Source organism: Pseudophryne corroboree, chromosome 1 (assembly GCF_028390025.1).
Source record: "Pseudophryne corroboree isolate aPseCor3 chromosome 1, aPseCor3.hap2, whole genome shotgun sequence".
Classification (NCBI taxonomy): domain Eukaryota; kingdom Metazoa; phylum Chordata; class Amphibia; order Anura; family Myobatrachidae; genus Pseudophryne; species Pseudophryne corroboree.
The window spans coordinates 177,921,328-177,948,902 of record NC_086444.1 but is presented as its reverse complement, the minus strand read 5'-3'; the positions used below and the strand labels follow the sequence as shown (position 1 = coordinate 177,948,902).

General features: G+C 45.7%; 1 long non-coding RNA gene across 1 annotated transcript in view; it reads right to left on the bottom strand.

The window, feature by feature from the left end:
* LOC135032870 (uncharacterized) overlaps nt 1-27,575 on the bottom strand; it is a 146,116-nt gene that overhangs the window by 45,505 nt on the left and 73,036 nt on the right. The window contains exon 2 of the long non-coding RNA XR_010228753.1: nt 23,456-23,509. This is a non-coding gene — a long non-coding RNA (uncharacterized LOC135032870). The remainder of the gene's footprint in view (nt 1-23,455; nt 23,510-27,575) is intronic.

Genomic DNA, 27,575 nt, shown 5'->3' with positions numbered 1-27,575 from the left:
TCTCTATAAATGTGAGCAATACTAACTATAATCGCTCACTTAACACAACCCACATTTGTTCCGTGTAAACCCTTTATGACTGGGCCAGAACTGCGTTTTGTGTTTTTATAATTACTCCTTTAAATACATTTATTTCAAATTTATCAGTATAGCAAACAAATGAATCTGATTTCACACAGGTTTATAATGACTGCAATAATCTATAATTTAAATGATATGATTCAGATTGGATAGCTATCTTGCAGAACATACACTGATATAAATATACACATAATTATAATAATATTATATACTAGGTGATTCATCGCGCCCTACAGGCGCTCTTCATACCGTCGTAAGGGGCTACGCCCCCTTAGCCCTGGCACACCCTTGTGGTGTGCAATATTTTTAGTATATGGAGTATTACCTTCAATCATAATTGTGTGAGTGGTTAAATATTGCATGGACAAAGGGCGTGCAATGGTTAAGGGGTCGGAGCCCCTTGCAACGGCGTGAACAGTGCACGCAGGGCCTGATGTATCACCTAGTAGGTGCTTTGGTTGGCGGAGTGGAGGGTGCGGGGAAGACGTGGATGGGATCCGTGGGTGCCGCGGGAGGGGGAGGGGCGGTTGCGGTGGTGCCGCAGGTGGGGGAGGGGCTGGTGCGGTGGTGCCATGGGTGAGGGAGGGTACGTGGCAACCGCGGGTGGTAGTCCGGAGCCACTGAGGGTGGGGGAGGAGCAGTTGCGGGAATGCCCCGGGTGGGGGAGGGGCGGATGCGGTGGTGTGGCAGGAGGAGTGGGTGCGGGGTTGCTGCGGGTGGGGGAGGGGATCCTGAGCTACCGCGGGTGCTGGTGGGGGGGTGTGGGGGTGCCGCGGATGGGGGCCGGAGGTACTGTGAGTGGGGGAGGGGCGGGTATTGCTTATCCTGCTTCTCCTCCTGGAAGCAGCTGAGCTGCTGTCCTCCCTTTGGCAGTGGCTCTCCCGGAGACTCGCACAGCAGCCAGTCACTATTGTTAGCACCAAACTACAGCTCCCAGCAGCCCTAAGGGCCGGAATGCTTTGTGGCTAAGGGCTGCTGGGAGCTGTAGTTTATTTAGTGCGTCTACTTCCCTGTAATGTGGCGCATTAGAACACTGGTGCTAACAATAGTAACTGGCTGGCAGAACTGAGTGACTCGCTGAATCAATGTAAAAGGTGAGAGTGCTGTGCAGTGTCAGTGACACTGCACACAGGCCTGGTGCTAGCCGCTCAGCAAAGGGACGCAGTGCAGGGAGGCACCAGGAAGGAGAGGCGTTCTCCCTGCTCTGCATCCCTGTGCTGAGCTGCTGCTGCTATCCCTGCTGCTGCTGCCGGCTGCTGTCACACATGCAGCGGCGCCGGAAGCACAAAACCTCCTCTCCCCCTCGGCGCCGGCAGCACAAATCCTCTTCTCCCCCTCCCCTCTCCTGTGTGACATTCAGTGGCCGGCCGGGAGCCAAAGGGGGCAGAGCTACACAGGACCATGCTGCAGCAGGAGGATGAGCTGCTACAGCTTCGGCCAGCCAGATTTCATTAGGTAAGTGTCTGGAAAGAGAGTGAGTGAGTGTATATACAGTGTCTGTGTATACTGTATATATGTGTGACTGTGTATGTGTATAATGTATGTACAGTATGTGTGTGTGTGTGTGTGTGTGTGTGTGTGTGTGTGTGTGTGTGTGTGTTGTATATATACAGTATATGTGTCTGTTGTGTGTGTATGTGTGTATGTGTGACTGCTGCATAATGTGTGTAAGCGTCACTGGTACAGGGAGCGTTACGTGTGTAAGCGGCACTGGTACAGGGGGCGTTACATGTGAGAGCAGCACTGCTACAGGGGGCGTTACATGTGAGCGGCACTGGTACGGGGGGGCGTTACGTGTGTAAGCAGCACTGGTACAGGGGGCGTTACGTGTCTAAGCGGCACTTGTACAGAGGGCGTTACGTGTGTAAGCGTCACTGCTACAGGGGGCATTACGTGTATAAGCATCACTGCTACAGGGGGCGTTACGTGTGTAAGCGTCAATGGTACAGGGGGGTTACGTGTGTAAGCATCAATGGTACAGGGGGTGTTACTTGTGTAAGCGTCACTGGTACAGGGGGCGTGACGTGTAAGCGTCACTGGTTCAGGGGGCGTTACATGTGTAAGCGTCTCTGGTACAGGGGGCATTACATGTGTAAGTGTCTCTACTACAGGGGGTATTATGTGCGCTATGCGTTTGTAAAGTATGCGAGGGTGCAAATTTATAGTTTGCAGGGGGGCGCCGAACACCCTAGCACCGGCCATGACTGCACACCCACTGCACTGCACAGCACTGTCACCTTTTACATTGATTCAGCGTCCAGACATTACCCATCCGTGATATCACCCACTCTATCCGTTACATAAGCCATCTCGGGGCTTCCAGGCCGGCAGGCCAGGTGCTGTGTTGCGGATTCAGGGCCTCTGGGGATCTGGGCGTGGCTGTGGTGGGGAGGCACATCTATGACATCATGCGCAGAGGAGGCTCCGGGGCTCAGACAGTATGCGGCGCTCCCCCCCTTCTGCTGCGCCGCTTTCATACACATCTATGCCGGCGGCCGCAGCAGCATTTGTTCCACCTGCGCTGCGGCTAGGTAGTGGGGATTGTTGATGGCGGAGGGGGCAGGCAGACTGGCAGCAGGACATAGGGAAACAATCCTTTTACTGCAGCGTCCTATCTACAGCACAGAGACTTGCTGCAGATGCAGTGGCATACCCTCCAGCTGCACCGGCAGGTACAGTCCCTTTTTTTCAATGGTCTGTACCGATTTTTGACTCTACAAGCTTCCATTGAAAGTATAGTGAAAGGGGCATGGCCATGCTGGTGTACCCGTGGCCACGCCCCCTTTTTGAAATTTTATCAATGTTTATGTGTAAAGTGTTGGAGAGTATGTTGCTGCAGATGCAGTGGGCCTATGTTGGGGTGTGGGGCTGGAGCTGCAGCTCCATCAGTCCCATTGCTAATCCTGCTCTGTCAAAACACAGCAGGCAAAGGGCAGAGCCTTCCATTGGATGTAACCTGTGTAGGAGGGCATTTCTCGCCCAATCAGCTGTGGACTGGGTGTGATAGACCTGCCACTAACCCAATGAGAGCTCCTAGTCACGCCCAGTGTTAGAGGTCCAGGCACAGAGTCACAGGGCTATTATATAGGAGATATATATAATTTACTAGCCTCCTATGAGACACCTTATCTCTTCACTGCCTCTAATTTGCATATCAAAGATATTTGCTGTTCACTACTAAAAAAAAGTAGTTACACAGGTTAATTTGCATTTCAATGGCTATCCTCCACAAGTCTTGGAAGAAAAGAAAGTAAAAAAAAAAAAACTCTCTTTTTTTTCTTTTTCACTGACAAGAAGGAAAAATAAACACTTATCTCAACATTTACTCTCAATAGGCCCAATTTAAACTATTTGTAATTGACTATGGCATTGGTTAAATAAATTCATTGGTAACACATAAATGGTGCTATGAATGTGACAAAGAAAACTGATTGTTCTGAGCAGACAGAAAATCAGCTATTTAGAAAGTGACCTTCCTAAAATGGCCACTGCTCCTCCCCCTTCCACATCCATGAGGTTTACACAAGATGGTGGACATGCCATGTGGTTAGTCCAAAATGGAGGTCAGACCATGCGGATTCTTTGTCACAAAGAAATCACACTCCACACTGGCACCAAAGTTACTTTAGGCCTGAGTTTAAAAATATACAAAATTTATCAGCATGCTAACACAGCCATATCATGGATATGCAGCATCTTTTAAATGTACTTTTAAATCTACTTAACAGATAAACAATCCAATCTGAATCAAACACAATATGACTTATTTGAAATTTGTTTTGAGACAATAAAAATAAATTTTAGCATTTTAAATATTATTAGAAACACATTGTCCCTTGAATTTCATATCAGCGGCTTACTAATAACACAACAGACCACACGGATGTGATTTCTCAGCGTCGCGATGCGTCCACCATTAGCTGATCGACCACAGCATCACGTTTGTAATGTACAGTGCATCATTAGACTGTGATATCCCGGACGAGCCCCCATCTGTAAATACCAAATTGCTTTCTAACAAATATTTAAAATGCCCGCTCTAATTTATACTGTGGACGCCAGGCGCATCTTAGTACCATATACGCTAAAAGTGCGCTGTACGTCGCAAAACACTACATCCTTTAAGAGAAAACAATACACCCACACATTATCTGAGTTCCAAAGCTCATTGATGTATATATTTATTATTAAAAGGATATGTATTTAATATATCACAATGTACAGTATACATATAGTTACATGGTTACAATTTATACAGTAAGCAGTTAATACAAACTAAATCAAATACATACAGTTACAGGCCAGCAAATACATCACCATATCTTTCTCATATAAAGTTTTCCCTCCATATCACTCTCTCGCTCTCTCTCTCTCTCTCTGTAAAATCATGTAGGCACCGGACTGGCAGCAACTCCACCATCGTCTGGGACAAAACAGCAACTCCTGTGTGTCTGATCAGCAATGTACTATGTAGTTTGGGGGAGTGCACAGACTAGTCTAAGGGAGGGAACTTTCTCATTCATGATGAGTCACTGGTCTGTACGTATGCTAACAAGGTTCAGCCTTGAAGACATCAAAAGGGCTGGCATGAGTTTCCTGTCCACCACCTGCTTGGAATGTGCATTGTTCTAATAAGAGTGACTTTAGCTTTCATACATTTAATCATAACTACTCATGGCAATGTCCTACAACTTAATAACAAGCATCAAATGAATCTACACATTAATCTGGTTACTGTAATACCAAACATGACATGTCTATCTTGCTCTGCTCCAATAATACACATACATGACGTTACTCCATTATATAATTTTAAATCATTATGATGTCTGGCGCTTGATATGTTATAATTATGTGCTGTATGAAATATGTGTCGAATCTATCTCTATGGCATGTCTGTGTAAATGCATATGTTACCATATATTGCTGTGCTCGCTGCGCGTATTTGCAAGCTTAGCGATTCATTGTGTGGAGTCTGTATGTTCTCTCTATGTAATATTTTTGACTTCGACATCTCCTAACTGGGATTCCTCCGATGGATCCTTGAGTGTAACGCCTACTGCTGCTGTTGTTGCTGCTGGGAGTCGATCGTCATCCCAGAGGGGAAGTCGGAAGACCACTTGTACTACTTCCAGTAAGCAATTGACTGTCCAACAGTCCTTTGCGAGGAAGATGAAATATCACAGCAGTCATCCTGCTGCAAAGCGGATAACTCAGGTCTTGGCAGCTGTGTTGCTGTTAAACGTGTGTCCGGTATCCACCATTAATTCACAGGGAATTAGAGAATTGCTTGAGGTACTGTGTCCCCGGTACCAAATACCATCTAGGTTCCACTACTCTAGGCAGGAGATACCGAGAATGTACACAGACGTCAGAAAAAGAGTCACCAGTGTCATGAAAAATGCAGTTGTACCCAATGTCCACTTAACCACGGACATGTGGACAAGTGGAGCAGGGCAGACTCAGTACTATATGACTGTGACAGTCCACTGGGTAGATGTATTGCCTCCCGCAGCAAGAACAGCAGCAGCGGCACCAGTAGCAACATCTCGCAAACGCCAACTCATTCCTAGGCAGGCTACGCTTTGTATCACCGCTTTCCATAAGAGGCACACAGCTGACAACCTCTTATGGAAACTGAGGAACATCATTGCATTATGGCTTACCCCAATTGGACTCTCCTGGGGATTTGTGACATCGGACAACGCCACCAATATTGTGCGTGCATTACATGTGGGCAAATTCCAGCACGTCCCATGTTTTGCACATACATAGAATTTGGTGGTGCAGAATTTTTTTAAAAACGACAGGGGCATGCAAGAGAAGCTGTCGGTGGCTTGAAGAATTGCGGGCCACTTTCGGCATTCAGCCACCGCGTGCCGAAGACTGGAGCACCAGCAAAACACTCCTGAACCTGCCCCGCCATCATCTGAAGCAAGAGGTGGTAACGAGGTGAAATTCAACCCTCTATATGCTTCAGAGGATGGAGGAGCAGCAAAAGGCCATTCAAGCCTATACATCTGCCTATGATATAGGCAAAGGAGTGGGAATGCACCTGACTCAAGCGCAGTGGAGAATGATTTCAACGTTGTGCAAGGTTCCCCAACCCTTTGAACTTGCCACACGTGAAGTCAGTTCAGATACTGCCAGCCTGAGTCAGGTCATTCCCCTCATCAGGCTTTTGCAGAAGCAGCTGGAGAGATTGAAGGAGGAGCTAAAATGGAGCGATTCCGCTAGGCATGTGGGACTTGTGGATGGAGCCCTTAATTCGCTTAACCAGGATTCACGGGTGGTCAATCTGTTGAAATCAGAGCACTACATTTTGGCCACCGTGTTCGATCCGCGGTTTAAAGCCTACGTTGTATCTCTCTTTCCGGCAGACACAAGTCTGCACATGTTCAAAGACCTGCTGGTGAGACACTTGTCAACTCAAGCGGAACGTGACCCGTCAACAGCTCCTCCTTCACATTCTCCCGCAACTGGGGATGCGAGGAAAAGGCTAAGAATTCCGAGCCCACCCGCTGGCGGTGATGCAGGGCAGTCTGGAGCGAGTGCTGACATCTGGTCTGGACTGAAGGACCTGTCAACGAATACTGACATGTCGTCTACTGTCACTGCATATGATTCTGTCACCATTGAAAGAAAGGTGAAGGATTATATGAGTGACCGCATCCAAGTAGGCACGTCAGACAGTCCGTACGTATACTGGCAGGAAAAAGAGGCAATTTGGAGGCCCTTGCACAAACTGGCTTTATTTTACCTAAGTTGCCCCCCCTCCAGTGTGTACTCCGAAAAAGTGTTTAGTGCAGCCGGTCACCTTGTCAGCAATCGGCGTACGAGGTTACTTCCAGAAAATGTGGAGAAGATGATGTTCATCAAAATGAATTATAATCAATTCCTCCGTGGAGACATTCACCAGCAATTGCCTCCAGAAAGTACACAGGGACCTGAGATGGTGAATTCCAGTGGGGACGAATGAATACTCTGCGAGGAGGGGGATGTCCACAGTGAAAAAGGGGTGATGAATCAGACGATGAGGAGGAGGTGGACATCTTGCCTCTGTAGAGCCAGTTTGAGCAAGGAGAGATTGATTGCTTCTTTTTTGGTGGGGGCCCAAACCAACCAACTAACCAGTCATTTCAGCCACTGTCGTGTGGCAGACCCTGTGGCTGAAATGATGGGTTTGTTAAAGTGTGCATGTCCTGTTTATACAACATAAGGGTGGGTGGGAGGGCCCAAGGACAATTCCATCTTGCACCTCTTTTTTTTTTTTTATCTCTGCATCATGTGACGTTTGGGGCTAATTTTTTTAAGTGCCATCCTGTCTGACTCTGCAGTGCCACTCCTAGATGGGCCAGGTGTTTGTGCCGCCCACTTGGGTCGCTTAGCTTAGTCATCCAGCGACCTCTGTGAAAATTTTAGGACTAAAAATAATATTGTTAGGTGTGAGGTGCTCAGAATAGACTGGAAATGAGTGTAAATTATGGTTATTGAGGTTAATAATACTATGGGATCAAAATGACCCCCAAATTCTATGATTTAAGCTGTTTTTGAGGTTTTGTTTAAAAAAAACACCCGAATCCAAAACACACCCGAATCCGCCAAAAAATTTTCAGGGAGGTTTTGCCAAAACGCGTCCGAATCCAAAACACGGCCGCGGAACCGAATCCAAAACACAAAACCCAAAAAATTTCCGGTGCACATCTCTAATATTAATCTGTGTAGTCTAAATTGGCAAACACTGAACACCTTATTTTATGTATATAGGGTAGAGGTCTTAGATCTCCTGTGATCTGTAATGGTGGTTCTGAAACAATTCTCACATACGTGACACAATTTAAAAAATATAAAAATAAATGTCAATTAATCTTATTGTCAGGGCCGGATTAAGGGAGGGGTGACAGGGGCAGTCATCCCAGGGCCCACACACACTGTCCCCGGACCCCAGCTACTACTACTAAATAAGTACCAGAGTATAGCATTTAGCTGTCTCTGGTCCTCCCTTATCAGCTCAGCTGTTCCCACACAGCGGCCGCCAAGGAGCTTCACTGTAGTCACTGTCTGACGTGCGGTGAGCTAAATGGCTCAGGAGGCACTGGTTAGCCCCAGAGTCAGATTTACATGCAATATATGAGCCAAAGGGTACATCTGGGCATTATATACAGGTGCAGCAGTATAAACTCCTGGAAATTTGGTGAGTTTTGATCAGAGATGTGCTGAAAAGATAGACAAGTTCAGAACATGGAACTCCTGGGCTATCAGTTTCACTATCCATGAGGTCATCTAATGGGAACAGTGAGGGCCAAAGCTAATCCAGGAGGTCCCAGGTTTTGAACTTGATCCTGTATAATATATGAGGTCTGACAAATAATTTAGCAAATCGCTTTAAAAGTGATACATACCTCAGTGCTGAATATGACTGTGGTCACCATCAAAGTACTTCCCTTGTGAAGCTGCAGTATGCACCAATGCCAGGATGCAATCAATTTGGCTGTTGGGATCCTGGGCGGTCAGGATACCGCCGCCGGAATCCCGGCGCACAGGGGCTATTCCCACTAGTGGGTGTCCACAACACCCATAGAGTGAGAATAGGCCCTGTGGTGAGCGCAGAGAACCACCGAGCCCACAGCGTGGCTAGCGCAGTGACCCCGCGAGGGGATTCTTAGCGCTCGCCCCGCTGCCGGCATTCAGGCGGGCGGGATGCTACTGTCAGGATCTTTACAGCCAGCATCCCACCCGCCGGTAAATGGTATGTATTCCTTGATGCCAGCACCTAGTCCACCCTTCAAAACAATTTTGGAACTGGTTTTGTGGAATGGCCTTCAGTGTTGCCATCATATTACTCATGATGTCATCAATGTCATCAAAATACCTTCCTTTCAATATTTCCTTTTCTTCGGGAATAGAAGAAAGTAATTCAGGGCTAGATCCAGTGAATAGGGAGGGTGTTCCCACACAGTTATTTGTTACTAGCTAAAAACTCCCTCACAGACAGTACCGTGTGAGCAGGTGCATTGTCGTGATGCAAGATCCATGAGTTGTTGGCAAAAATTTTGGCCCGTTTCCATCTAACTTTTTCACTCAGCCTATTCACTTCTTCCAAATAGTAAACTTGGTTGATTGTTATGATCCTGACAGTCAGCCAACGATTTCACGCACAATTTGATAAACCTTTGCAATGTTTTATTCAGTTCTGCTCGTTGCTGGCCGTCCTGATCTTTCATCGTCAGTGACACTTTCTCTTCCCTCAGAAAATATTTCACCCACTTGTAAACTGCTGTTTCTTCATAGCATTATCCCCAAAAACTTGCACTAACAGCTCTCTGCTTTTCGCTTCCAAGTTTAACAAGAAATGTAATGTTTGTTCGTTGCTCTAATTTCAGCTCCAACATTCTCATGATGGGTGGTCTTCAGTATGCCGCCTGACGGGATCCCGGCGCACAATATACCGGCGCCGGAATCCCGACAGCCGGCATACCGACACTTATTCTCCCTCGTGGGGATCCACGACCCCCCTGGAGGGAGAATAAAATAAAGTGGCGCATGTAGCGCGCCACCGTGCCCGTAGCGTGGCGAGCGCAGCGAGCCCGCAATGGGCTCATTTGCGCTCGCCATACTGTCGGTAAGCCGGCGGTCGGGCTCCCGGCGCCAGTATGCTGGTCGCCGGGAGCCCGACCGCCGGCATACCATACTGAACCCCTCACGATGGCACACCAAAACACACACAGACAATAATAGACGCCACTCAGGAAGAGACTGCAGTAGATCAACACGCTGATATGCCAACGTCATAAAACTGTACTTAAAGTAGGTTTCCGTCCAGTGCTGCCATGGCAAGCACATGGTGGCGAGATCACGAACGTAATTGTCAGACTTATATAGCGCAGCATATTCCATTGCGCTTTACAATTGGGAATAAACAGTTTTAAAACAAGACTGGGTAATAATAGAAAAGTAAGTGGGTCCTGCTCGCAAGTTTACAATCTATAGGTAAATTGAAACACAAGGATAAGTGCTATGTAATCTCGAAGACAAAAGGGAAAAAGGGAAAGTGATACATGGATCTTTACACAAGTCAAACAATGTTACATACATATATTCGACTAATGAGGTATAACCCCTTAATATTGTACAAAAATGATACTTATACTGAAAGGGGTGCACCCTGTCGACAACTATGAAAATCTAATATGCCAGAAAAGAGAAAAAAGCATTGTCATATTTGGTGCACTAATAATAAAATATTGAATTTAATATAATTTATTAAAAATGTCAAAACTAAACTAGCGAAATATTAAAAGCACAAATAAGTGTGAAAAAAAGTGAAAATAAAGTGATTCAAAAACTTGGTTGTGCCATTGTGTGTTTCTTATATTAATAAATATTATAATTTATATTTAAATTGATTGCTGTTAAATGATTGTGTTTTAAATCATACTGTACTCCAAATAAATCTCTTATCAGAGAAAGAGCAGATTAAATTGACTCATATTTGTTGTTAGTGAGAAGACATACTGGACTTCATTCATCTTGGATCGCTACAGAAAGTACAATTTTCTCAATCCTGCTTCTGCTAAAAATCGCATGTGAAGAGCCGCCCAGAAAGGAAAAAGACGCCCATCAATGCATTCGCAAATTTGCACATCCAGTTACATAAATACAACACATATGCAGAAATTGAGTACCATCAACAGTTGCAGATGAGCCAGGGCTACTCATAATAATGAGAATGCAGTCGCACCAGCGCCATGTTTTTAGTCGCAATCTATTGCAACTGACATCAGATACACGCCCGAAAAATGGCCATGACACGCTTGCGTGTTCCAAACCACTTCCAACAAGCCATGTTAACACCCACAAATTGCTGTACAATCGCACTTTGCTGGGCCTGTGTTGACAATATATTAATTTATATATGACTAGCATTTGCCCTCAGCTTCGCTCGTGTAGATGTCTGTTATTGCTCAGCAGAACTAATTTTACAAAGACAGTAGTGCCATCTAATATTGTGATTAGAGATGAGCGGGTTCGGTTCCTCGGAATCCGAACCCGCCCGAACTTCAGGTTTTTTTACACGGGGCCGAGCGACTCGGATCTTCCCGCCTTGCTCGGTTAACCCGAGCGCGCCCGAACGTCATCATCCCGCTGTCGGATTCTCGCGAGGCTCGTATTCTATCGCGAGACTCGGATTCTATATAAGGAGCCGCGCGTCGCCGCCATTTTCACACGTGCATTGAGATTGATAGGGAGAGGACGTGGCTGGCGTCCTCTCCGTTTAGACTAGAGTACTAGAGAGAGACACAAATTTTGGGGAGCATATTATTAGGAGGAGTACTACTTGCTGCTGATAGTGTGACCAGTGACCACCAGTTTAATTAATCCGTTCTCTGCCTGAAAAAAAAAGATACACAGTGTGACACAGTCACATACCATATCTGTGCTCAGCCCAGTGTGCTGCATCATATGTAATACTGTATATCATTATCTGACTGTGCTGAGTGCTCACTGCTCACACAGCTTAATTGTGGGGGAGACTGGGGAGCAGTTATAGCAGGAGTACATATTTTAAGTACAGTGCACACTTTTGCTGCCAGAGTGCCACTGCCAGTGTGACTGACCAGTGACCACTGACCACCAGTATTGTGATTGTCTGCTGACCACCAGTATATTGTGATTGTCTGCCTGAAAAAGTTAAACACTCGTCGTGTGGTGTTTTTATAAACGCATTCTGCAGACAGTGTCCAGCAGGTCCGTCATTACATAATATATATACCTGTCCGGCTGCAGTACTAGTGTGATATATATATATTTTAATTTTATCTCATTATCATCCAGTCTATATTAGCAGCAGACACAGTACGGTAGTCCACGGCTGTAGCTACCTCTGTGTCGGCAGTCGCTCGTCCATCCATAATTGTATACCACCTACCCGTGTTTTTTTTTTTTCTATCTTCTTGATACTAGTAGCTTACTTTAGGAGTCTGCAGTGCTGAGTCTGACAGACAGTGTCCAGCAGGTCCGTCATTACATAATATATACCTGTCCGGCTGCAGTACTAGTGTGATATATATATATATTTTAATTTTATCTCATTATCATCCAGTCTATATTAGCAGCAGACACAGTACGGTAGTCCACGGCTGTAGCTACCTCTGTGTCGGCAGTCGCTCGTCCATCCATAATTGTATACCACCTACCCGTGGTTTTTTTTTTTCTATCTTCTTGATACTAGTAGCTTACTTTAGGAGTCTGCAGTGCTGACAGACAGTATCCAGCAGGTCCGTCATTACATAATATATACCTGTCCGGCTGCAGTACTAGTGTGATATATATATATATTTTAATTTTATCTCATTATCATCCAGTCTATATTAGCAGCAGACACAGTACGGTAGTCCACGGCTGTAGCTACCTCTGTGTCGGCAGTCGCTCGTCCATCCATAATTGTATACCACCTACCCATGGGTTTTTTTTTTCTATCTTCTTGATACTAGTAGCTTACTTTAGGAGTCTGCAGTGCTGAGTCTGACAGACAGTGTCCAGCAGGTCCGTCATTACATAATATATAACTGTCCGGCTGCAGTACTAGTGTGATATATATATATATTTTAATTTTATCTCATTATCATCCAGTCTATATTAGCAGCAGACACAGTACGGTAGTCCACGGCTGTAGCTACCTCTGTGTCGGCAGTCGCTGGTCCATCCATAATTGTATACCACCTACCCGTGGTTTTTTTTCTATCTTCTTGATACTAGTAGCTTACTTTAGGAGTCTGCAGTGCTGACAGACAGTGTCCAGCAGGTCCGTCATTACATAATATATATATACCTGTCCGGCTGCAGTACTAGTGTGATATATATATATATATATTATTTTTATCTCATTATCATCCAGTCTATATTAGCAGCAGACACAGTACGGTAGTCCACGGCTGTAGCTACCTCTGTGTCGGCAGTCGCTCGTCCATCCATAATTGTATACCACCTACCCGTGGTTTTTTTTTCTTTTCTATCTTCTTGATACTAGTAGCTTACTTTAGGAGTCTGCAGTGCTGAGTCTGACAGACAGTGTCCAGCAGGTCCGTCATTACATAATATATACCTGTCCGGCTGCAGTACTAGTGTGATATATATATATATTTTAATTTTATCTCATTATCATCCAGTCTATATTAGCAGCAGACACAGTACGGTAGTCCACGGCTGTAGCTACCTCTGTGTCGGCAGTCGCTCGTCCATCCATAATTGTATACCACCTACCCGTGGTTTTTTTTTTTTCTATCTTCTTGATACTAGTAGCTTACTTTAGGAGTCTGCAGTGCTGACAGACAGTGTCCAGCAGGTCCGTCATTACATAATATATACCTGTCCGGCTGCAGTACTAGTGTGATATATATATATATTTTAATTTTATCTCATTATCATCCAGTCTATATTAGCAGCAGACACAGTACGGTAGTCCACGGCTGTAGCTACCTCTGTGTCGGCAGTCGCTCGTCCATCCATAATTGTATACCACCTACCCGTGGTTTTTTTTTTTTTCTATCTTCTTGATACTAGTAGCTTACTTTAGGAGTCTGCAGTGCTGAGTCTGACAGACAGTGTCCAGCAGGACCGTCATTACATAATATATACCTGTCCAGCTGCAGTACTAGTGTGATATATATATATTTTTTAATTTTATCTCATTATCATCCAGTCTATATTAGCAGCAGACACAGTACGGTAGTCCACGGCAGTAGCTACCTCTGTGTCGGCAGTCGCTGGTCCATCCATAATTGTATACCACCTACCCGTGGTTTTTTTTCTATTTTCTTGATACTAGTAGCTTACTTTAGGAGTCTGCAGTGCTGACAGACAGTGTCCAGCAGGTCCGTCATTACATAATATATATATACCTGTCCGGCTGCAGTACTAGTGTGATATATATATATATATTTTATTTTTATCTCATTATCATCCAGTCTACATTAGCAGCAGACACAGTACGGTAGTCCACGGCTGTAGCTACCTCTGTGTCGGCAGTCGCTGGTCCATCCATAATTGTATACCACCTACCCGTGGTTTTTTTTTCTATCTTCTTGATACTAGTAGCTTACTTTAGGAGTCTGCAGTGCTGACAGACAGTGTCCAGCAGGTCCGTCATTACATAATATATATATATATACCTGTCCGGCTGCAGTACTAGTGTGATATATATATATATTTTATATTTATCTCATTATCATCCAGTCTATATTAGCAGCAGACACAGTACGGTAGTCCACGGCTGTAGCTACCTCTGTGTCGGCAGTCGCTCGTCCATCCATAAGTATACTAGTATCCATCCATCTCCATTGTTTACCTGAGGTGCCTTTTAGTTGTGCCTATTAAAATATGGAGAACAAAAATGTTGAGGTTCCAAAAATAGGGAAAGATCAAGATCCACTTCCACCTCGTGCTGAAGCTGCTGCCACTAGTCATGGCCGAGATGATGAAATGCCAGCAACGTCGTCTGCCAAGGCCGATGCCCAATGTCATAGTACAGAGCATGTAAAATCCAAAACACCAAATATCAGTAAAAAAAGGACTCAAAAATCTAAAATAAAATTGTCGGAGGAGAAGCGTAAACTTGCCAATATGCCATTTACCACACGGAGTGGCAAGGAACGGCTGAGGCCCTGGCCTATGTTCATGGCTAGTGGTTCAGCTTCACATGAGGATGGAAGCACTCAGCCTCTCGCTAGAAAAATGAAAAGACTCAAGCTGGCAAAAGCACAGCAAAGAACTGTGCGTTCTTCGAAATCCCAAATCCACAAGGAGAGTCCAATTGTGTCGGTTGCGATGCCTGACCTTCCCAACACTGGACGTGAAGAGCATGCGCCTTCCACCATTTGCACGCCCCCTGCAAGTGCTGGAAGGAGCACCCGCAGTCCAGTTCCTGATAGTCAGATTGAAGATGTCAGTGTTGAAGTACACCAGGATGAGGAGGATATGGGTGTTGCTGGCGCTGGGGAGGAAATTGACAAGGAGGATTCTGATGGTGAGGTGGTTTGTTTAAGTCAGGCACCCGGGGAGACACCTGTTGTCCGTGGGAGGAATATGGCCATTGACATGCCTGGTGAAAATACCAAAAAAATCAGCTCTTCGGTGTGGAAGTATTTCACCAGAAATGCGGACAACATTTGTCAAGCCATGTGTTGCCTTTGTCAAGCTGTAATAAGTAGGGGTAAGGACGTTAACCACCTCGGAACATCCTCCCTTATACGTCACCTGCAGCGCATTCATAATAAGTCAGTGACAAGTTCAAAAACTTTGGGCGACAGCGGAAGCAGTCCACTGACCAGTAAATCCCTTCCTCTTGTAACCAAGCTCACGCAAACCACCCCACCAACTCCCTCAGTGTCAATTTCCTCCTTACCCAGGAATGCCAATAGTCCTGCAGGCCATGTCACTGGCAATTCTGACGAGTCCTCTCCTGCCTGGGATTCCTCCGATGCATCCTTGCGTGTAACGCCTACTGCTGCTGGCGCTGCTGTTGTTGCTGCTGGGAGTCGATGGTCATCCCAGAGGGGAAGTCGTAAGCCCACTTTTACTACTTCCACCAAGCAATTGACTGTCCAACAGTCCTTTGCGAGGAAGATGAAATATCACAGCAGTCATCCTGTTGCAAAGCGGATAACTGAGGCCTTGACAACTATGTTGGTGTTAGACGTGCGTCCGGTATCCGCCGTTGGTTCACAGGGAACTAGACAATTTTTTGAGGTAGTGTGCCCCCGTTACCAAATACCATCTAGGTTCCACTTCTCTAGGCAGGCGATACCGAGAATGTACACGGACGTCAGAAAAAGACTCACCAGTGTCCTAAAAAATGCAGTTGTACCCAATGTCCACTTAACCACGGACATGTGGACAAGTGGAGCAGGGCAGGGTCAGGACTATATGACTGTGACAGCCCACTGGGTAGATGTATGGACTCCCGCCGCAAGAACAGCAGCGGCGGCACCAGTAGCAGCATCTCGCAAACGCCAACTCTTTCCTAGGCAGGCTACGCTTTGTATCACCGGTTTCCAGAATACGCACACAGCTGAAAACCTCTTACGGCAACTGAGGAAGATCATCGCGGAATGGCTTACCCCAATTGGACTCTCCTGTGGATTTGTGGCATCGGACAACGCCAGCAATATTGTGTGTGCATTAAATATGGGCAAATTCCAGCACGTCTCATGTTTTGCACATACCTTGAATTTGGTGGTGCAGAATTTTTTTAAAAACGAGAGGGGCGTGCAAGAGATGCTGTCGGTGGCCAGAAGAATTGCGGGACACCTTCGGCGTACAGGCACCACGTACAGAAGACTGGAGCACCACCAAAAACGCCTGAACCTGCCCTGCCATCATCTGAAGCAAGAAGTGGTAACGAGGTGGAATTCAACCCTATATATGCTTCAGAGGTTGGAGGAGCAGCAAAAGGCCATTCAAGCCTATACAATTGAGCACGATATAGGAGGTGGAATGCACCTGTCTCAAGCGCAGTGGAGAATGATTTCAACGTTGTGCAAGGTTCTGCAACCTTTTGAACTTGCCACACGTGAAGTCAGTTCAGACACTGCCAGCCTGAATCAGGTCATTCCCCTCATCAGGCTTTTGCAGAAGAAGCTGGAGACATTGAAGGAGGAGCTAACACAGAGCGATTCCGCTAGGCATGTGGGACTTGTGGATGGAGCCCTTAATTCGCTTAACAAGGATTCACGGGTGGTCAATCTGTTGAAATCAGAGCACTACATTTTGGCCACCGTGCTCGATCCTAGATTTAAAACCTACCTTGGATCTCTCTTTCCGGCACACACAAGTCTGCTGGGGTTCAAAGACCTGCTGGTGAGAAAATTGTCAAGTCAAGCGGAACGCGACCTGTCAACATCTCCTCCTTCACATTCTCCCGCAACTGGGGGTGCGAGGAAAAGGCTCAGAATTCCGAGCCCACCCGCTGGCGGTGATGCAGGGCAGTCTGGAGCGACTGCTGATGCTGACATCTGGTCCGGACTGATGGACCTGACAACGATTACGGACATGTCGTCTACTGTCACTGCATATGATTCTCTCCTCATTGAAAGAATGGTGGAGGATTATATGAGTGACCGCATCCAAGTAGGCACGTCAGACAGTCCGTACTTATACTGGCAGGAAAAAGAGGCAATTTGGAGTCCCTTGCACAAACTGGCTTTATTCTACCTAAGTTGCCCTCCCACAAGTGTGTACTCCAAAAGAGTGTTTAGTGCCGCCGCTCACCTTGTCAGCAATCGGCGTACGAGGTTACTTCCAGAAAATGTGGAGAAGATGATGTTCATTAAAATGAATTATAATCAATTCCTCCGTGGAGACATTGACCAGCAGCATTTGCCTCCACAAAGTACACAGGGAGCTGATATGGTGGATTCCAGTGGGGACGAATTGATAATCTGTGAGGAGGGGGATGTACACGGTGATATATCGGAGGATGATGATGAGGTGGACATCTTGCCTCTGTAGAGCCAATTTGTGCAAGGAGAGATTAATTGCTTCTTTTTTGGTGGGGGTCCAAACCAACCCGTCATTTCAGTCACAGTCGTGTGGCAGACCCTGTCACTGAAATGATGGGTTGGTTAAAGTGTGCATGTCCTGTTTATACAACATAAGGGTGGGTGGGAGGGCCCAAGGACAATTCCATCTTGCACCTCTTTTTTCTTTCATTTTTCTTTGCGTCATGTGCTGTTTGGGGAGTATTTTTTTGAAGGGCCATCCTGCGTGACACTGCAGTGCCACTCCTAGATGGTCCAGGTGTTTGTGTCGGCCACTAGGGTCGCTTAGCTTACTCACACAGCTACCTCATTGCGCCTCTTTTTTTCTTTGCGTCATGTGCTGTTTGGGGAGTGTTTTTTGGAAGGGCCATCCTGCGTGACACTGCAGTGCCACTCCTAGATGGGCCAGGTGTTTGTGTCGGCCACTAGGGTCGCTTAGCTTACTCACACAGCTACCTCATTGCGCCTCTTTTTTTCTTTGCGTCATGTGCTGTTTGGGGAGTGTTTTTTAGAAGGGCCATCCTGCGTGACACTGCAGTGACACTCCTAGATGGGCCAGGTGTTTGTGTCGGCCACTAGGGTCGCTTAGCTTACTCACACAGCTACCTCATTGCGCCTCTTTTTTTCTTTGCGTCATGTGCTGTTTGGGGAGTGTTTTTTGGAAGGGCCATCCTGCGTGACACTGCAGTGCCACTCCTAGATGGGCCAGGTGTTTGTGTCGGCCACTAGGGTCGCTTAGCTTACTCACACAGCTACCTCATTGCGCCTCTTTTTTTCTTTGCGTCATGTGCTGTTTGGGGAGTGTTTTTTGGAAGGGCCATCCTGCGTGACACTGCAGTGCCACTCCTAGATGGGCCAGGTGTTTGTGTCGGCCACTAGGGTCGCTTAGCTTACTCACACAGCTACCTCATTGCGCCTCTTTTTTTCTTTGCGTCATGTGCTGTTTGGGGAGTGTTTTTTGGAAGGGCCATCCTGCGTGACACTGCAGTGCCACTCCTAGATGGGCCAGGTGTTTGTGTCGGCCACTAGGGTCGCTTAGCTTACTCACACAGCTACCTCATTGCGCCTCTTTTTTTCTTTGCGTCATGTGCTGTTTGGGGAGTGTTTTTTGGAAGGGCCATCCTGCGTGACACTGCAGTGCCACTCCTAGATGGGCCAGGTGTTTGTGTCGGCCACTAGGGTCGTTTAGCTTACTCACACAGCTACCTCATTGCGCCTCTTTTTTTCTTTGCGTCATGTGCTGTTTGGGGAGTGTTTTTTGGAAGGGCCATCCTGCGTGACACTGCAGTGCCACTCCTAGATGGGCCAGGTGTTTGTGTCGGCCACTAGGGTCGCTTAGCTTACTCACACAGCTACCTCATTGCGCCTCTTTTTTTCTTTGCGTCATGTGCTGTTTGGGGAGTGTTTTTTGGAAGGGCCATCCTGCGTGACACTGCAGTGCCACTCCTAGATGGGCCAGGTGTTTGTGTCGGCCACTAGGGTCGCTTAGCTTACTCACACAGCTACCTCATTGCGCCTCTTTTTTTCTTTGCGTCATGTGCTGTTTGGGGAGTGTTTTTTGGAAGGGCCATCCTGCGTGACACTGCAGTGCCACTCCTAGATGGGCCAGGTGTTTGTGTCGGCCACTAGGGTCGCTTAGCTTAGTCATCCAGCGACCTCGGTGCAAATTTTAGGACTAAAAATAATATTGTGAGGTGTGAGGTGTTCAGAATAGACTGAAAATGAGTGGAAATTATGGTTTTTGAGGTTAATAATACTTTGGGATCAAAATGACCCCCAAATTCTATGATTTAAGCTGGTTTTTAGTGTTTTTTGAAAAAAACACCCGAATCCAAAACACACCCGAATCCGACAAAAAAAATTCGGTGAGGTTTTGCCAAAACGCGGTCGAACCCAAAACACGGCCGCGGAACCGAACCCAAAACCAAAACACAAAACCCGAAAAATTTCAAGTGCACATCTCTAATTGTGATGTATATTTAATATTGTGCACAGTGGTTATTCAGCTCGCATCACTACTTACAGAAAACTGCAAACAAGCGATTTTCTGCAAACGGTGTATATGCTGCGGCCGCACAGCACATGCGTTCTCATTCACAGTGTGATCGCATCCCTGAAGGATGCGATCACACTATGATTGACAGTGGCAGCCATCTGAGAGGGCAGCGTTTCACTGTTGTTGGGGACCAACTGCATTGGCCGGACCTTTTTGGGGGTGGCTGCGTGGCGTCACACGCAGCCACTCCAATGAAGAAAATGGCTGCGAGCCTACTGCATACGCAACTGAGATGCGTATGACGGGGGTTGTCATTAATTCTGGGCTCAAAAATGCGATCGCAATTGTTTTGTGATCACAACGCTTGCTGCCAATTAGTATGTTGTGCGGCCTTGCCCTGCGCTGGGCGGTCCCCCAGCATGCTACAGAATTTCTGCTTTTTAACAGAATCTGCAGCTGAACCTAATTAGGGTCCATTGATCACAAAATGTCTTTGTAAACAATATTTGCAGTTTTGCCTTTAGAGATACTTGGGGCTACTAACTCGTGAGCAAGCCACGTAAAGCTGCCCATGGGAGAAGAAGCTGGTCCTGAGATCTACACCTGCAGCCCTGAGCATTTGCCCCTACAACTTGTTGATCATCACAGTGAAGCAGACGCTTACAGGAAATTGCAGGCACTTGAACTAAAAAAAGGAAATTATTGGGGGTAAAGGGTAAATGTGGCATAAACAATCTCTGGTTCAATAAGGTTATTCTGCAGAGCAGTCACTTTAAGTCGGGTTCTGTTGCATAACTTGGGCGGAATCAAGTTCCGCAAATGCATGATCAGAACACCAACTTTCAGTTCGCAGAGTGTGAAGCCTCTGGTTTTTCTTTTATTGATCCTCTCCCTGATGTTACATCGAGATCATAAATACCTCAGTTTCATTCTAGATCACTAAGCTATACAATAGTGAAAACACTATCCAAATTCATCCAGTGATTTTTGCATGATGCCGGAATGAACAGCCAGACACGCAAACAGACAGACAAAAATTAGAATTTTTTTTTCATCTCCATAGTTCAGAAACAGTTCCTAGTAAATCTGTAAACAAAAATTGCTTCAGTACTGTATGTACAGACACAACCCTTACAATTGTATTATATGTATACATTATCTGAGCACAGGAGAAGGATCTGATAAAGTCAGTATTTATTAATCAGCTGTATATACAGAACACTTGTAATCTGTCAAGCCAACCCTTTTACTCTCTAAATTAATTTTGCCATCCAGCCATTTCATTCAGGAACAAATTCCATCTCTGTGGCTTTCAGACTGCACCTACTCCTTAACAAAGCTAATGTTACAAAGTAAAGCTGGGTACACAATGAGTAATATATTGGCCGATCTATCACGCGCCCGTTGGTGGGTGTGTAGCCCCCAATATGTCTGTGAACGACGGCTTTCACAGACAAATTGCGTCAGCCCTGCAGCACAGCCAGTGGTCTACAGATATATCTGCGCATCTGGTTGTGTGTACGGGCGGTTGGCGTATACTTGCTACAGGGACTGTCAGTGACTGACATCAATTGGGCCTGCCCTGTTTTGATGTCAGGCATGACACATTGGGCGGTTGATTGGTAAATGTGTATACACTTAACAATCGTCAGATACGTAGGTTGCGGATCGGCCAGGTGTGTGTCCATCTTAATTCATGAGAACACTTGTTAGATCTCATGTAATGCAGCCAGTCCACACAATGCAGACACAGTCTCTTTATGGCTTTCAGACTACACATTGATTTGGCTTTCAGACTATCCCTTTGCATACTTTCAGGCTGTATTAACCACTATATTATACTTTCACTATATTAACCAAGTTATTCGGAATTTCTCTAATTTGGATTGGGACAATCCCATAGATTCTGTCCTGACCTATACCTGGGTACAAAGCTATTTCTTCGGGTGTGGTTCCTTTTATCGACAGTATCTAGGTCGACAATGTTTAGGTCGACCACTATAGGTTGACAGTCACTAGGTCGACATGGATGGAAGGTCGACAGGGTTTCTAGGTCGACATGTGCTAGGTCGACAGGTCTAAAGGTTGACATGAGGATTTTTTTTTTGTGTGTCGTTTTCTTCGTAAAGTGACCGGGATCCCAAATTAGTGCACCGCATCCCCTCGCATGGCTCGCTTCGCTCGCCATGCTTCGGGCATGGTGCCTTCGCTTCGCTCGGCACACTTTACCGTTCCAATCGTAGTCCACGTGGACCGTTAAGTATGAAAAAATCCAAAATAAAAATAAAAATGTGAAAAACTCATGTCGACCTTTAGACCTGTCGACCTAGCACATGTCGACCTAGAAACCCTGTCGACCTTCCATCCATGTCGACCTAGTGACTGTCGACCTATAGTGGTCGACCTAAACATTGTCGACCTAGACACTGTCGATCTTCAGACCGGATCCCATTTCTTCATCACACTTTTCTGCATGACACACTAGCAGGGTTGGACTGGCCCATAGGGGTACGGGGGGGACTGCCCGTGGGCCCCAACCCTTCCTCTAATGTCAGGTTCCAGACTGTGCACTTATATTATACATTGTTACACCTTATAGAGCAGGAACATGGATGAACATGGGTGTTTGGTTTGTTTCTGTAGAAACTACACCAAGATCCTCCCTCCTGCCCACGGTGGGCCCTTCATGCCACAGTCCGACACTGCACACTAGACTACACCAGCATCCATTCAGCCCTGCCTGACCATTGACATCATCCTGCTTAAAGATCTAGTTGACTCTTGTCACCTCCTCCCTGCAAGCTCTTATAGGGAACCATTTTAAATGTTTAGCATAGGACACATATTAGCCTACACCGAGGATTTTTCAGGGTTCTCTCCCCTACTATAGATGTCCTTGCCCACTAGTAGGAGATTCCTGGCTGTGTGTCCGAAAGTTTGCTCTGGAGCACTTGGTTATTGTTTACCCTATACTCCCGAATGGGCCATAATGGGGATTCTGCCTCAGGGCCAGTGGGTGTCTCTTTGCTGTCGGAAAATCCTTCTTGCTTTAAGTGGAGCCACTAAAATGTCCAAATTGCAGATATGGATTCAACCGGGTATGCCTCCCATGTCTCTCTTTAAGGAAAAAATATTTAATTTATGATCGATTGGCTGGAGGCTTCGAATCTAGAGTTACCAAATGTTTTAATGTCTAGGAAAGTTAAATAGCCATACCCCTATTGCAGACATAATGGCTGCTCCTCCAGTGCTTTTCCTCCACCTTATGGTATTCACTGCGACTAGTTGATAATGATCCTCTTATATTTGTGTTGGACGTCCCATGGTCTACATGGAACTGCTATTCTTCTCAATATATGTCCTCTATGCTCTGCTTTGTGATCTTTATTTCTTATCTACCTAATTTTTGTAAAGTTAATTTCCTGCTTGTGCATGCTATTCATGATCTCTGTCTTTTACTGATTTAATTATCATGAGATTGTATATTGTTTAATTCTTTGTTCAACACGCTTTAGAATCATAAAAAAATGTACAAAAACATTTTTGTTTTATTGCAAAATAATACATTTGCTTTTTATCAACCATTTATACTTAATTATCTGCAGCCATAGATCATTATCTTGTGAAATAAATAAAATATGAGTTTTGTGTGCATTTCAAAAGACAGCTAGAATTTCTAGACCAGTTATATGCATTATTGCAGAGACAATAACTTGGAGAAAAGTTGCACCACCCAAGCTCAAAAAAGCAGTAACCAAGGAAACCACTTGCTAAACAATATTATATCCTGTGCTCTAAACATGGTCCTGCACAAGTAATTACTTTCTATGTCAGCACTCACATTTGCGAGGCAGGTCACATATACTTCAGTTCTCCCCCTCTTTGACGTCATCTGCTAAAAACAACAACAAAAAGCACATGCCTCAGAAATTTAACCAATACCAAGACCCACAGTAGGAAATATACAAAATAATTTATATCCTTGTCTATCTGTGCGTGAGGTCAGTCTCTCTAGAGTGCTGATTGCATATCCCTCTCAATCAATATTGCTTTGCCATGTGCCCCCCCCCCCGCACACACACACACACACACACACACACACACACACACACACATACACACACAGACACACACACACACAAACACATTTTTATTAGAGATGAGCGGGTTCGGTTCCTCGGAATCCGAACCCGCCCGAACTTCAGCTTTTTTTACACGGATCCGAGCGACTCGGATCTTCCCGCCTTGCTCGGTTAACCCAAGCGCGCCCGAACGTCATCATGACGCTGTCGGATTCTCGCGAGGCTCGGATTCTATCGCGAGACTCGGATTCTATATAAGGAGCCGCGCGTCGCCGCCATTTTCACACGTGCATTGAGATTGATAGGGAGAGGACGTGGCTGGCGTCCTCTCCATTTAGATTAGAAGAGAGAGAGTGAGATTGAGACAGAGACACTTGATTTACTGGAGCTTAGGAGTACTAGAGAGTGCAGAGTTTACTAGTGACTGACCACTGACCAGTGACCACCAGTGCAGTTTTATTTAATATAATCCGTTCTCTGCCTGAAAAAAACGATACACAGTGACTCAGTCACATACCATATCTGTGCTCAGCCCAGTGTGCTGCATCATCTATGTATAATATCTGACTGTGCTCACACAGCTTAATTGTGGGGGAGACTGGGGAGCAGTTATAGGTTATAGCAGGAGCCAGGAGTACATATTATTAAAATTAAACAGTGCACACTTTTGCTGCAGGAGTGCCACTGCCAGTGTGACTGACCAGTGACCTGACCACACTGACCACCAGTATAGTATACTATATTGTGATTGCCTGAAAAAGTTAAACACTCGTCGTGTGACTTGTGTGGTGTTTTTTTATTCTATAAAAAACTCATTCTGCTGACAGACAGTGTCCAGCAGGTCCGTCATTATATAATATATACCTGTCCGGCTGCAGTAGTGATATATATATATTTTTTATATCATTATTTATCATCCAGTCGCAGCAGACACAGTACGGTAGTTCACGGCTGTAGCTACCTCTGTGTCGGCACTCGGCAGTCCATCCATAATTGTATACCACCTACCCGTGGTTTTTTTTTCTTTCTTCTTTATACATACTACATCTCATTATCATCCAGTCTATATTAGCAGCAGACACAGTACAGTACGGTAGTCCACGGCTGTAGCTACCTCTGTGTCGGCACTCGGCAGTCCATCCATAATTGTATACCACCTACCCGTGGTTTTTTTTTTCTTCTTTATACATACTACATCTCATTATCATCCAGTCTATATTAGCAGCAGACACAGTACAGTACGGTAGTCCACGGCTGTAGCTACCTCTGTGTCAGCACTCGGCAGTCCATCCATAATTGTATACCACCTACCCGTGGTTTTTTTTTCTTTCTTCTTTATACATACTACATCTCATTATCATCCAGTCTATATTAGCAGCAGACACAGTACAGTACGGTAATCCACGGCTGTAGCTACCTCTGTGTCGGCACTCGGCAGTCCGTCCATAATTGTATACCACCTACCCGTGGTTTTTTTTTCTTCTTTATACATACTACATATCATTATCATCCAGTCTATATTAGCAGCAGACACAGTACAGTACGGTAGTCCACGGCTGTAGCTACCTCTGTGTCGGCACTCGGCAGTCCATCCATAATTGTATACCACCTACCCGTGGTTTTTTTTTTTCTTCTTTATACATACTACATCTCATTATCATCCAGTCTATATTAGCAGCAGACACAGTACAGTACGGTAGTCCACGGCTGTAGCTACCTCTGTGTCGGCACTCGGCAGTCCGTCCATAATTGTATACCACCTACCCGTGTTTTTTTTTTCTTCTTTATACATACTACATCTCATTATCATCCAGTCTATATTAGCAGCAGACACAGTACAGTACGGTAGTCCACGGCTGTAGCTACCTCTGTGTCGGCACTCGGCAGTCCATCCATAATTGTATACCACCTACCCGTGGTTTTTTTTTCTTTCTTCTTTATACATACTACATCTCATTATCAACCAGTCTATATTAGCAGCAGACACAGTACAGTACGGTAGTCCACGGCTGTAGCTACCTCTGTGTCGGCACTCGGCAGTCCGTCCATAATTGTATACCACCTACCCGTGGTTTTTTTTTCTTTCTTCTTTATACATACTACATCTCATTATCATCCAGTCTATATTAGCAGCAGACACAGTACAGTACGGTAGTCCACGGCTGTAGCTACCTCTGTGTCGGCACTCGGCAGTCCATCCATAATTGTATACCACCTACCCGTGGTTTTTTTTTCTTTCTTCTTTATACATACTACATCTCATTATCATCCAGTCTATATTAGCAGCAGACACAGTACAGTACGGTAGTCCACGGCTGTAGCTACCTCTGTGTCGGCACTCGGCAGTCCATCCATAATTGTATACCACCTACCCGTGGTTTTTTTTTCTTTCTTCTTTATACATACTACATCTCATTATCATCCAGTCTATATTAGCAGCAGACACAGTACAGTACGGTAGTCCACGGCTGTAGCTACCTCTGTGTCGGCACTCGGCAGTCCGTCCATAATTGTATACCACCTACCCGTGTTTTTTTTTTTCTTCTTTATACATACTACATCTCATTATCATCCAGTTTATATTAGCAGCAGACACAGTACAGTACGGTAGTCCACGGCTGTAGCTACCTCTGTGTCGGCACTCGGCAGTCCGTCCATAATTGTATACCACCTACCCGTGGTTTTTTTTTCTTTCTTCTTTATACATACATACTACATCTCATTATCAACCAGTCTATATTAGCAGCAGACAGTACAGTACGGTAATCCACGGCTGTAGCTACCTCTGTGTCGGCACTCGGCAGTCCGTCCATAATTGTATACCACCTACCCGTGGTTTTTTTTTCTTTCTTCTTTATACATACATACTACATCTCTTTATCAACCAGTCTATATTAGCAGCAGACACAGTACGGTAGTCCACGGCTGTAGCTACCTCTGTGTCGGCACTCGGCAGTCCGTCCATAATTGTATACTAGTATCCATCCATCTTCATTGTTTACCTGAGGTGCCTTTTAGTTGTGCCTATTAAAATATGGAGAACAAAAATGTTGAGGTTCCAAAATTAGGGAAAGATCAAGATCCACTTCCACCTCGTGCTGAAGCTGCTGCCACTAGTCATGGCCGAGACGATGAAATGCCAGCAACGTCGTCTGCCAAGGCCGATGCCCAATGTCATAGTACAGAGCATGTCAAATCCAAAACACCAAATATCAGTAAAAAAGGACTCCAAAACCTAAAATAAAATTGTCGGAGGAGAAGCGTAAACTTGCCAATATGCCATTTACCACACGGAGTGGCAAGGAACGGCTGAGGCCCTGGCCTATGTTCATGGCTAGTGGTTCAGCTTCACATGAGGATGGAAGCACTCAGCCTCTCGCTAGAAAACTGAAAAGACTCAAGCTGGCAAAAGCACCGCAAAGAACTGTGCGTTCTTCGAAATCCCAAATCCACAAGGAGAGTCCAATTGTGTCGGTTGCGATGCCTGACCTTCCCAACACTGGACGTGAAGAGCATGCGCCTTCCACCATTTGCACGCCCCCTGCAAGTGCTGGAAGGAGCACCCGCAGTCCAGTTCCTGATAGTCAGATTGAAGATGTCAGTGTTGAAGTACACCAGGATGAGGAGGATATGGGTGTTGCTGGCGCTGGGGAGGAAATTGACAAGGAGGATTCTGATGGTGAGGTGGTTTGTTTAAGTCAGGCACCCGGGGAGACACCTGTTGTCCGTGGGAGGAATATGGCCGTTGACATGCCTGGTGAAAATACCAAAAAAATCAGCTCTTCGATGTGGAAGTATTTCACCAGAAATGCGGACAACATTTGTCAAGCCGTGTGTTCCCTTTGTCAAGCTGTAATAAGTAGGGGTAAGGACGTTAAC